Source organism: Eubalaena glacialis, chromosome 19, assembly GCF_028564815.1.
Source record: "Eubalaena glacialis isolate mEubGla1 chromosome 19, mEubGla1.1.hap2.+ XY, whole genome shotgun sequence".
In the NCBI taxonomy this organism is placed as follows: Eukaryota; Metazoa; Chordata; class Mammalia; order Artiodactyla; family Balaenidae; genus Eubalaena; species Eubalaena glacialis.
The window spans coordinates 12,197,800-12,209,688 of NC_083734.1; positions in this window are offsets into that span (position 1 = coordinate 12,197,800).

Below are 11,889 nucleotides of genomic sequence, written 5' to 3' on the forward strand. Positions count from 1 at the left end.
CTGGGTTGTGGTGAAGTATGGTGTTTATTGCAGGTGCCAAGCAAGGAGAATAGGCAGCTCATGCTCAAAAAGACCCAGACTCCCCAATGGCTTTCAGGGAAGAGTTTTTAAAGGCAACATTTGGGGTGAGGGTTGCCGGGGACATGACTTTCTTCTGATTGGTTGTTGGTGGTGGGATAACAAGGTGGTGTCTTGCGACTCTTAATCGTCAACCTTCTGGTTCCAACTAGTCTGGGGTCTATGTGCTTGTGGTCAACAAGTACCCCATCCTCCACCTGGGTGGGGGCGGGGTGTCTTAGTTCTTGCAGAACAATTCAAAGATGTGTGTCAGATTGTATATATATCCCTCGAGGAGGAACTAGTACCCTGTTTTATTGCTGACCTATTGTTTCTTGACTGCTTTTCCTCTGTTTCTGCGTTCCCTCACTTCCCTTATTAATAACTGCTTGAGTCTGCTCTTTGGAATTCAGGGAAGACCTAGGAGACCAAAGCCTTTTTCTACAAAAAAAGAAATGGACACGGAGGGGCTTTTTTACCTGGGAGGGCCCCACAGGGTCCTGCTCGATTTCAATCCCCCTTTTCTTTGATCCTCCTCAATCCTAAGGGGAACAGGGGCAGGACAAGAAAGAGAATAAAGTTTTGGATAGAGAGGTTAACCATAAACTCAGCAGGGGAACTCGGTTTTAGGGGGACTCGATTTCACTTTAAAGGGGATATACGTGGTTAGAGCATGGACCCTAGAGCTGGACTGCCTGAATGCATATCCTGCCCCTAATCCCATCCTGGCTGTGTGCCTTATCAAGTTGCCCTCTCTGAGCTTATTTTTTCACAAATAACACCAACTTTGATTTGAGAAGGTTGCTTTAAAGATTATATGAGTTAATGCTCAGAAAATGCTTACCAGTGCCCTGGCATATAATCAACAATCAGTAAATATTTGCTCTTGCAATTATATGCAAAATACTCTTAGTGTCAGGAACAATGGAGAAGGCTTCACCCAGGAGGTGGCATTTAAGCTGAGACTTCAAGTCTGAGTAAAAATTTGCCAGGCAGCAGTGGAAGGTAGTCAAAATCACCAGTGAATGATAAAGTGTTCAAATCGTTGAGAAAAATCCTGAGATATTTCAGGAATACTGGAGACTAAAGTGCAGCTACAACAAAAATAAGCTAATAAATGGAAAGATTATACCAAGTTCATGGATAGGAAGACCAAACATTGTAAAGATATGCATTCCTCTCAAATTAATCTATAAATTCATATCAATTCCAATGAAAATCCCAACAATTTTTATTTGACAAGCTAAATCTAAAGTTCAAACTTTTGCAAGGAGCCAAGAATAGATAAGACACTTCTGAGGAGAGGGGGGAGATTAGTCTTTTCAGAATAAGACTCACTAAGTGATAGTAACTGATGTAACCATTAGCTATTGGCATGAAGATAGAAAAATAGAGGAGTAGCATAAAATGAAGAGCCTAGAAGTAGACCCAGGCTTACATGGAAACTTGCTATGCAAGAGAGATTACATGGACTAACCAATGCCTACTGGCAGCTGCTAAACTAATTAGTTTTTAGCAGTAGAGGCATTTTTCTTTCACTAAATATGTTAAACACATAACAAAAGTTTGATCATAATATGTAACAAATTAATAAAGTTATTTCTGATTTTTTAATCCACGAGTCATTCACTTATCCCCAATTCTCATCAATTGAAATGGGAATTCAATTGATACGTGCAAATTTATTTACCAAAAAATACTGACAAAGTACTGATGAGGACATGTAGCAACCGGGTCTCTCATTCATTGCTGGTGGGAATATAAAATTGTGCAAACACTCTGAAAAATAGTTTGGCAGTTTCTTATAGAGTTAAACATACATTTACCATAAAACCCAGCATCACACACCTGGGTATTTATGCTAGAGAAATGAAAACTCATGTTCACACAAAAACCTATATGTGAATGTTCAGAGAAATTTTATTTACAATAGCCCCAAGCTAGAAACAATCCACATGCCCTTCAGCGGGTGAGTGGTAAAGAGGCTGCGCTTTATCCACGCAGTTGGAATACTACTCGGCAGTATAAAACAAGAAAAAAGAAAGAAAGAAAAAGAACGTACTTGGATGGATCTTAAGGGCATTATGCTGAGAGTAAAAAGCCAATCACAAAATGTTACGTACGGCATTCCATTTATATAACATTGTGCAAGTGAAAAAAACTAGAGGGAGGTGGAACAGACCAGTAGATGCCAGGGGTCAGGGTTGGGGGAAAATGTGACTATAAAAAGGTGACAGCAGTTTTATATCCTAACTGTAGTGATGGACGTACTAATCTATCCACGTGATAACGTTTCATAGAACTACACCCACACCCACATACACACACACACACACACACTGCATGTAAAAATCATTAAAACCAAATAAAGTCTGTAGTTGAGTTGTTAGGATCGTACCAATGTCAATTTCCTGCTTTTAATAGCATACTATGTCTATATGGAATGCTGTGTTGGGGCAGTCTGGAGAATGGTATATGGGAACTCTCTGTACTCTTTTTGCAACTCCTTATAAATCAAACTATGTTAAAATTTTAAAACCCTTTTAAAATTGCAGTAAGTAAAAAATAAACTTTAGACTAATGAATCCAATCCCTCCCAATTCATATTTTTATGGCTGATATTGTAGCAAAGAGAATGGTATTACTGCTGAGAGGGTGACATGCATAAAACATGCCTAAGAATGCAGTTGGTGAATAGTTCTTCTTAAACTTTAGATACTTTTATTTGAGTCTATTTGTGTCTATTTGGGCAGGGTGTGTAAGTATTTCTGTGGATAGAGCAGCTACAAGGACTGGTCACTGCTACTAAAAGCAGGCATCGCTTGTTTCCAGGCTTTAACTTGGGAACACTGTTTTATTTGTAAACAAGTTTTGGTTGCTAAAAATTCAGCAACCAAAATTCAGCTTGATTCGCTCAGAGTATAGGATGTTGCCGTTGGAAGAGAGTGTTGGTCAGCTTTCGCTAGGTTCAGCTTGCAACAGCAAATATTTACTCCAGAGCTGCAAGTCGGCTGGGAGTCTGCGGTTTTCCAACTCTGCTCCCGGCTGTGGGTAGATTGTGGGCAGCTCCATACTCTTCTCATTTCTGAACTGTGGGTCTGCTTCACTTGCTTTCTCATTCCGAGACCCAGACTGAGGAAGCGGACGCTCTCAGGACACGCTGTTCCCAAGGCGGAGAGCAGGAGCAAGAGGGCTGGTGGGACCTCGCAGCACCTCTAGAGCTTTTGCTCAGGTACAGCATACCTCATCTCTCCCCTTCCACTAGCCAAAGCAAGTCCCATGGCCAAGTCCAAAGTCAACAGGGTGGGAATTGTACTCTGTCTGCAGGGAAGGATTGCAAAGATGGGAAGGGAATTAATAATTGTGCACAAATAATCTGACCTAACACACGTGATAAATATTAAGTCCAGAGCATTACACTTACATCTTTTAGAAGTGATGTGTGTGGAAATGGGATCAACTTGTATGAGTTATATGAGCTTGGTTACTTGAGTTACAAGAATTCAGAAGTGAGATGGTTGTTACAGGGATATAAATTAACATAGCTCTTCAAACTGGAAAGTGAAATCAGACTTTTTTTCACACAAAATAAGTCTTATTTGGATGATTACTTTGACAATAAATACTGACTTTGCCAATTAGGTTATATAGAGGATGCTTCCCATAAGCCAACTGAGCTAAATTTGTAGCTTCAATATTTTGACACATGTATAGTTGAATCTCATGATAACAGAAAATAACTTTCCATTGTAACAGATGAGTCTTAAGAGATGCTTCTATGGTGAAAGAGGTATTTAATTATCATTTGAAAATCCTAATACAGACTTTTTGGTGGAATTCTTGAAAGTTGAACAGGAAAATGACCCTAAAAGTCTGAGCAGCAAATGCTTTTCTGAGCCAGGTGCTTTCCAGTTCTTTGCTGTCAGTGAAATTGAGTGAGAACCAAATCAGGCTGCCAAATGATACAACATCCAAAACAATTTTCTATGATAGATCATTATGCGATTTTTGGTGAATTTGGTGCAACTTGGGAAAGTTCATAGAAGTAAGAAACTCTGCTCTTAAAAATCTTCTATTCCTATCTACTTACATCAGCAAAGTTGCTCAGAGCCTACATCTATAACAGAAAATAAGGATAGAATTGATGCTGAATCTTGCCTCCACCAAGTAATAAGTAACATGCATCCATGGCTAACTGATAACAAATTAAGCCCCATCGACCTTATTGAGCTGCCTTTGCAATCAAATTTCACTTTTTATATATAATAATTATTTATAAAAATCTCTTATACTTATGTTGCTTTGGTTAAGTGTATACTAATAATTGCTATCATAACTTAAAGCAGAAGAAAATTTTAACTCTTAGAGCCTTACTTTCATAAAAATTTTAAAACATGAGTATTTCAATTTATACACATATTTTTATTGTGGAAAAATATGGTTGGGAGAGCAGTAGAAGACTTCAAATAAAAAATATGTTAACAGATTTTATTAACTAAATGGAATGGAAATATAAGATAAATGAGAAAAATAACTACATAAAATTTTGGTCTGCCAAGGAAGAGTTTATTTGAGTATTTTTAAAGTGGAGGGCTTCCCTGGTGGCTCAGTGGTTAAGAATCCGCCTGCCAATGCAGGGGACACGGGTTCAAGCCCTGGTCCGCGAAGATCCCACATGCCGCGGAGCAACTAAGCCCGTGCGCCACAACTACCGAAGCCCGTGCGCCTAGAGCCTGGGGTCCACAATAAGAGAAGCCACCGCAGTGAGAACCCCGCGTGCACCGCAACAAAGAGCAGCCCCCGCTCGCTGCAACTAGAGAAAGCCCGTGCGCAGCAACGAAGACCCAACACAGCCAAAAATAAATTAAAAAAAAAAAAAAGTGGATAATAGCATGTATCAAATTACTATGATATTTAGAGTCCATTGGATGCATGTTGAAAAGTGAAGTAACAATTTTATTTTTAAATGATATTTATAATAACCAGACATGACATTCTTTGCAACTATCAGTTTGAACTATATGAAATTGTTAATATTCAACCATTTTCAACCTACAAATATGGCAGATTCATATGGCTCAAACTAGTATTTAAACTTATGCTATAATAACCTAAACAAGAAAAGAACTTGAAAAAGAATAGATACATGTATATGTATAACTGATTCACTTTGCTGTACACCTGAAACTAACAAAACATTGTTAATCAACTATACTCCAATATAAAATAAAAATTTTTTAAATAATTAAAACATATATATACATAAAAGTTTTTTTAAATAAACTTATGATAAAAAATTTAGATGACAACTTAAAATGTGGAGATACATAATTTTTTCAAAATTACCTTAGGGAGCACATGAGTGCACAAAAAGTTCAAAGATCATTGTCCTAGAAGAAAAAATCTGCACATATGTACAGGAGACATATAAAAGAAAGTTATGGTAATAGTGTTTGCAAGAACAAAATATATGAAAAATCCAATAACAAGAGAATAAATAAATAAATTGGGATATTTTCATGCCAGATTTTTATATAGCAGGAAAAATGAAGGAATTAGAGGTATACACATAAATATAAATGAAGCTTATAAGTATTTGGTGAAAGCTTTATAATATTTGGTGAAAGAAGTAAGTTACAGAATGAGACTTACAGAGTGATAATGCTTATAAAATTTTAAATATGCAATATAATACTATATTTTGCTTAAGGATACAAATAGAAATAGTAAAAGTATAAAGACTAGAGGGATAAATAAACACCATATTCAGTCTGGTTTTAACCTGGTAGGGAGGAGGCCTGTGATTAGAGAGGAGAGCTCCAACTATATCTGAAGTGTTTTATCATTTTAACTGGGTGTGAATACAGAGATGTTTATCATATTTTCTTTTATAGTTTTTAACGTATTTTAAATATTGCAAAATAAATGCTCATAATATTTTTAAAGGGACCTGCATATATTTAACACTAGAAAAACATTCGTAAGGCTCCAGGTATAAGATAAAGGGAAAAAAATATTTCAGACAAAGAAGAATAGCTAATGTCCCACTTATTGAATATTTAGTCTCCAAAGGTCATCTTTGGGCGCGGGGGGGATAGAGGGATAGTTAGAGCAGCATAGGGACGAAAAAGGACTGGGTGTTTTTAAGTTAGGGATCTTTTTATCACTGTGTATACAAATGAGGTCTGAATGAACATGTGAACTTTGATCCCTTTTCCAAATTGATGCTGGGTCCAAAGTTTTGTGCTGTGAAATAGTAATGGTGGCCTTGATTGGCAAATCTGAAAACACAGATTCGCCGAGTGAGGATTCAGAATTTCCCCTTTGCTCTAATTATTCAGTTCCCTTCTTGCTGAATGGCAAGTCCTTTTTTTGCCCCCTCTCTCTCTCTTTCAGATACATCCATCAGTAGAAAAGATAAAAATATTTGTTGGGAGGGTCTTCCCTTTAGTAAAATGCGTACCTTTTATAGCACATTGCATTTCGTTGTTAAGATGCAGTATAGAGTTCTATACCTCTGAATTAAGTTATATAATTCTTTTTATATAAAGTTGTTCAGCATCCCCACAGTGCAGATTGGCAAGCGGATGAGGACTGGACAGTAAGGTCACTGTAGATGGAATGGAGTTCAGCAGAGACAGAAGCCAGACTGCAGTAGGGTAAAGAAAGGACGGGAGATGACGCGTGGAAACAAGCGAGATGAGACCTCTCTTTACAGAAGTTCAGTTGTAAAAAAACAAAAAAAGTGAGATTTACTTGAAAGGGCTAGAGGGTCAAAGGAGTTTTTAATTTGTTTATTTGTAGTATTATATACATTTTAACTTCATTTATACAAGGTTTAACAGTATGCAAAAACAATATTATATGTTGTTTATGGGTCCAAACATACGTAGTAAATGTTTAAAAGCCATGCAAAGGAATAATAAGCTCCAAATTTAGGAGAGTAGTTATATATGGGAAGGCAGGAAAACAGAACTGGAGGACACAGGGAACTTAAACTATGATTTCTAATATTTTCTTAAGCTGAGGAGTGGGTGAACAGATTTTTTTTTTATTTTGACATTTTAAAATATTAATAATAATGCTTTTACTTATATAAAATAAGTGAGGGGATTATTTCAAAAAATAAACAAAATTTATAGAAAGATCCAATTTTATTTAAAGTAGAAATAGGAAACTGGAAAGTCAAGTCTTTGCTTAGAAATTTCAGAAAAAAAGAAAAAACTAGAGGGATAGCAGAGAAGATATCAACAGAACCCCAGCTGTTATTTACAATATGTAAGTAAATAATCTAGTTTTGCTTAACTTCAACCAAAAATGGAGAGAGACCGGAATATAACTGTTAAATAAAAAAAAAAATCAAGAGGAATGCAACAGAAGGGAAATTGTGCAAGCAGAAGGGAAGGTTTCCCAGTATGCCTAAATGACTTCCCTTACTATAATTCCAAAAGGTGGTTATATGGACCTAATCTGGAAGTCTGTATGTGTGGTTCTTTTCATCTGCCCTGAGGATGGTACAGACGGCCCTCCAAGTATGGGCGGAGGAGGAAGGAGACAGAGGTGGAGCTTTGGATTGTATATAAATGTGAGTGTTCTTCCAACTGTGTGCCCTAGAATTTCTTGATTACCCTGAGTATCTGGTGTTTCTTCCTGCCAAGCAGGCTACTGTTGAGGTAAAATAAGCCAGTGTGGTCTGATCTGCATTGCCTTACTTGCTCCTCCCATCAGCAGCCATACATGGAAGTGGCCCTGGAATGAAAGATAACAGAGTTCATTCTCCTAATGACATTTCCCATCTGGCTGTTGATGGTCATCATTGCGGCAACCATTGCCGCATCATTGTTATCTCTTTGGCTCTCCCGGCGCCCTTGTACCACTAGAAAGGGCCGAGATGGCGACAAGAAGGAACTAAAGGGACTTCCCTGGTGGCGCAGTGGTTGGGAATCCGCCTGCCAATGCAGGGGATGCGAGTTCGTTGCCTGGTCCGGGAAGATCCCACATGATGCGGAGCAGCTAGGCCTGTGCGCCACAACTACTAAGCCTGCTCTCTAGAGCCCGTGAGCCACAACTACTGAGCCCGCGTGCCACAACTACTGAAGCCTGCGTGCCTAGAGCCCATGCTCTGCAACAAGGGAAGCCACTGCAATGAGAAGCCCGCGCACCACAACAAAGAGTAGCCCCCTCTCGCCGCAACTAGAGAAAGCTCGCGCGCAGCAACAAAGACCCAACACAGCCAAAAATAAATAAAATAAAATAAAAAGAAGGAACTAAAGCAAGATGTTCAATAGCACTAAACAGATTATTTCAACAACAACCAATTAATCACCCTACCTACCGCACCTCTTCCCATCCCCCAGAGGTACACACTTGCAACAGTACTTCTAGCACTTTCTTCCAGTATTTACCTCTGTATTTCTTTTCTTTTCTTTTCTTTTCTTTGGCCTGCGCCATGCAGCACACGGGATCTTAGTTCCCCGACCAGGGGTGGAACCCGTGCCCCCTGCAGTGGAAGCGTGGAGTCCTAAACACTGAACCACCAGGGAGTTCCCCATATTTCTAAGTAAAATAAACTGCGATTTTGCGACTTCCCAAGTTTATAAAATATTTCTTGACTTCCTATCATAAAAGATGAGCATGCAACCCTCTTACACAAATCCTACCACATCACTACCAGCCATTTCTCCTTTCCCTCCCCATGTCTTCTCAACATTTTGTATGTCAGCATTCTAACTGGTGATCATACATCGACCTGCTGGGAGGGTGGCTCATCCCTGAGGACATGAAAGCTGTTCGTCTGGGAGCCTCCAGACCTCATCCTGTGCGTCTCTTCATTTGGCTGGGCCTGGTTTGTGTCCTTTATGATACACTGTAATCATAAGTATAGCACTTTCCTGAGTTCCATGAGTCATTCTAGTGGATTCTTATACCTCAAGGAGCCGTGGGAACTCCCAGACTGATCAGAAGTGAGGGTAACCTGGGGACCCCCAAGCTTGTGGCTGGTGTCCTTAGTAGCTAGTGGGAACCCCAGGATTTGTAGCCAGTCAGGAGTGTGGGAGGGTTTGGCGTCCCTGAACTTGCAACTAGTGACTGAAGTGAGGTCGGGCTCAAGGGGAATGTGCCTTTATCCGGTGAAATTTGATCTAACTCTGGTAGTTAGGCTTAGAATTGTATTGTGCGTGGATAAATACAAAAGACCATTCTTTTCCCTCTTGATTTCTTTAGAATTCCTATGGCTTTTTAATGCACAATTTACAACATTGTCTGATGGTGTCAGGACTGAATTGTATCCTCTCAAATTCATATTTTGAAGCTCTAACCCCCAAAGTGTCTGTATTTGGAGATAAGATTCTTAGGAGATAATTAATGTTAAATGAGGTCGTAAGAGTGGGGTCCATTTTTAAAAACTAAAAGACACTAATTATTCTCTAAAATGAGTGGCTGTTCATCAGCATGACTTATACAAAGTAAGCTTTTCTGATAGCAGAAAGATGCTCAGGATCTAAATTTTTTCTCTTTCATTTCCCCGCCCGCCCCCCCCAAAAAGTGACAATAAAAGATTTAATGTACATGGTCATTTGTCCTAGGTCACATGAGATTTGGCAGCAACTAAGGTGGCCATTCCATGATTGAGATTTAGAAAATCACCAGCAAGAGGGAGAAAACCCCAGAACACTGACCCTGAGATGTGCCTTTGGGGCACTGAAGCAATGACCATCTGGAGACAAATAGGAGAGCTGGGATTGCCGATTGGATGGGGATGGGTGGGGGGAGAAGGTGAGGAGGTGCTTTGACCAGGAAAAGAGCTGAGAATGTGTGGAAACAGACCTCCGAAGGAATGGAAGGGAAAAATTCTTGGGACCACAATTGCAGACGGAATGCGATGGAGTTGCGTTTCTTGCCCATGAGTTTAATGACAAGGTTCCTTCCCTTTGGATGCCAACTAAGCAGGAGCCGGCAGGGCATCCCCTGACTTTGCAGCCCAGCCAGGCCTGGAATCTTCCCCAAACACAATCACAGATATTCCCAAGGCTTGAAGTCCATCCAGAGACTAGTCACTTGATGCAATTGCCTGTGGTCTGAAAAACAAACTCCCACCCAAACATATTGTACCTGGGGAGACTGCAATCTCAATGATCATGTCTCCCAGGACTCAGGCCCACTCTGACCACAGGATCTTTCTAAAGGCATGACCAACAGACGTGTGCACAATTCCACCATGTAATTTTTGTCTGGGAGGTAAAATACCTCTGTCGTTACATCATTTTCCTTAGCGTAGCGATCCCTTAAGAGAAGAAAGCCTGACCAAGATCCCTTCTCAAAGTCAACCATGGAAATAACCTTTTAATATTCTCTCCTGTCTTCCGTGACCTTGTACAGCTTTCACACACAATTTCTCATTTTATCCTCAAAACAACGCATCGAGGTATGTACTATTATTCCTGCTTCCTGGGCCAGCCTAGAATTTCTGCTTCCCCCTTTCCGTCCTCCCGTTGAAAGGTCACGCTGGGCAGCCCAGCCAAGTCACGTCGGAGGGATTAGTTCCCTGTGACACCCCTTCCCCCACTCCCCTGACCCACAGGCCGGACACAAAAGAGGCTGCCGGAAACTCCTGACCACTGCCAAGCCGGTAGCCGCAGTGCCCTGGAGAGGAATTCTCAGCTCACAACAGAGCATTTCTCATCTAGTTTTTTTATGGGTTTGGGGTTGGGGAGGGGTTGGTGACCAGCCAAAGACGGGTGGCAGAATGATGAAATCAGGCAAGCCTGCAACACTGATTCATGTCACGGTGGGAATGGGGACAGGCTTTTGTGCCAACCAGAATGTGCCTTGGTTACACACTCCAGTTAAAAATAGTGATGGCTCAGGATCGGCCATGGTGGTCCAAAAGAAATTTTCCTTCGTCTGTAATATTCTAATTGCTTTCAAAGCAAACATATTTCTGCATTAGTTATAGAATATAAGTTATCTTTAAAATTCAGAAGGAAATGGCCTCCGCTGCTGTTTGGAGAGCCCTCGGGTTCTGGGGTGGGGGGGGGTGGAGGTGAGGGTGCAGGGAGATTTCTGACTTCTGCTCTGATTATCTCAGACCCGCATCGTTCACACCCGTTCAGCTCAGCCAGCGTTTACCTGCCCACTACTGCACAGCCCAGGGCTTCACGGCCTACCGGGCACAAGCACATGGGACCCTCTGGAAGAAGGTGATGAATCAAAAAGAGCCTGATGAAAGAGGTGATGAATCTCAAATCACCTACGCCCGTGGTTGGCCGAGGGCAAGTTGGGGCAACGGACAGACAAGCAGCCAACCATAACCAGAGACAGAGGAGGTAGGTCCCTTATCAGTGATAATGTCAGAGTTGGCCTTGAAGAACTTGTGGAATTTTGAGATGTAAGGAAGGAATGGTGCAGGGGTGGGCCAGCCCGGGAAGAGGAAACATCTTGGAAGACAATTAGGATGTAGATGAAAAAACTCACGGTCATTTCCAATTCCACCGCCATAGCCCCCATCACTGGTCCTGGTCCCCTGGAACATCTCACCTGTGCAGCCCTCTTTGACATCTCTACCACCCCCTCCATTCTGGGGGATCTCAGCAGGAGACAGTGTGTGTGAAAGCTCAGTTTTTTTCACTGTTGTTGCTATTCATAAAACTGCCTGGAGATAGACAGGAGTGGGAAGCAAAGGTCAGGGGGATTAAAGAATTTGCCCAGCTGATGAAGAAGGGAATCAGGAAGCTAACCCGGCTCACCCCCATCCCCACCAGCTGTCAAATAAGGTAGATGGTGTCTGGCTTGGGTTTATAGACCCCCTAAGTGAGATCACCCTGCTTTCAATCC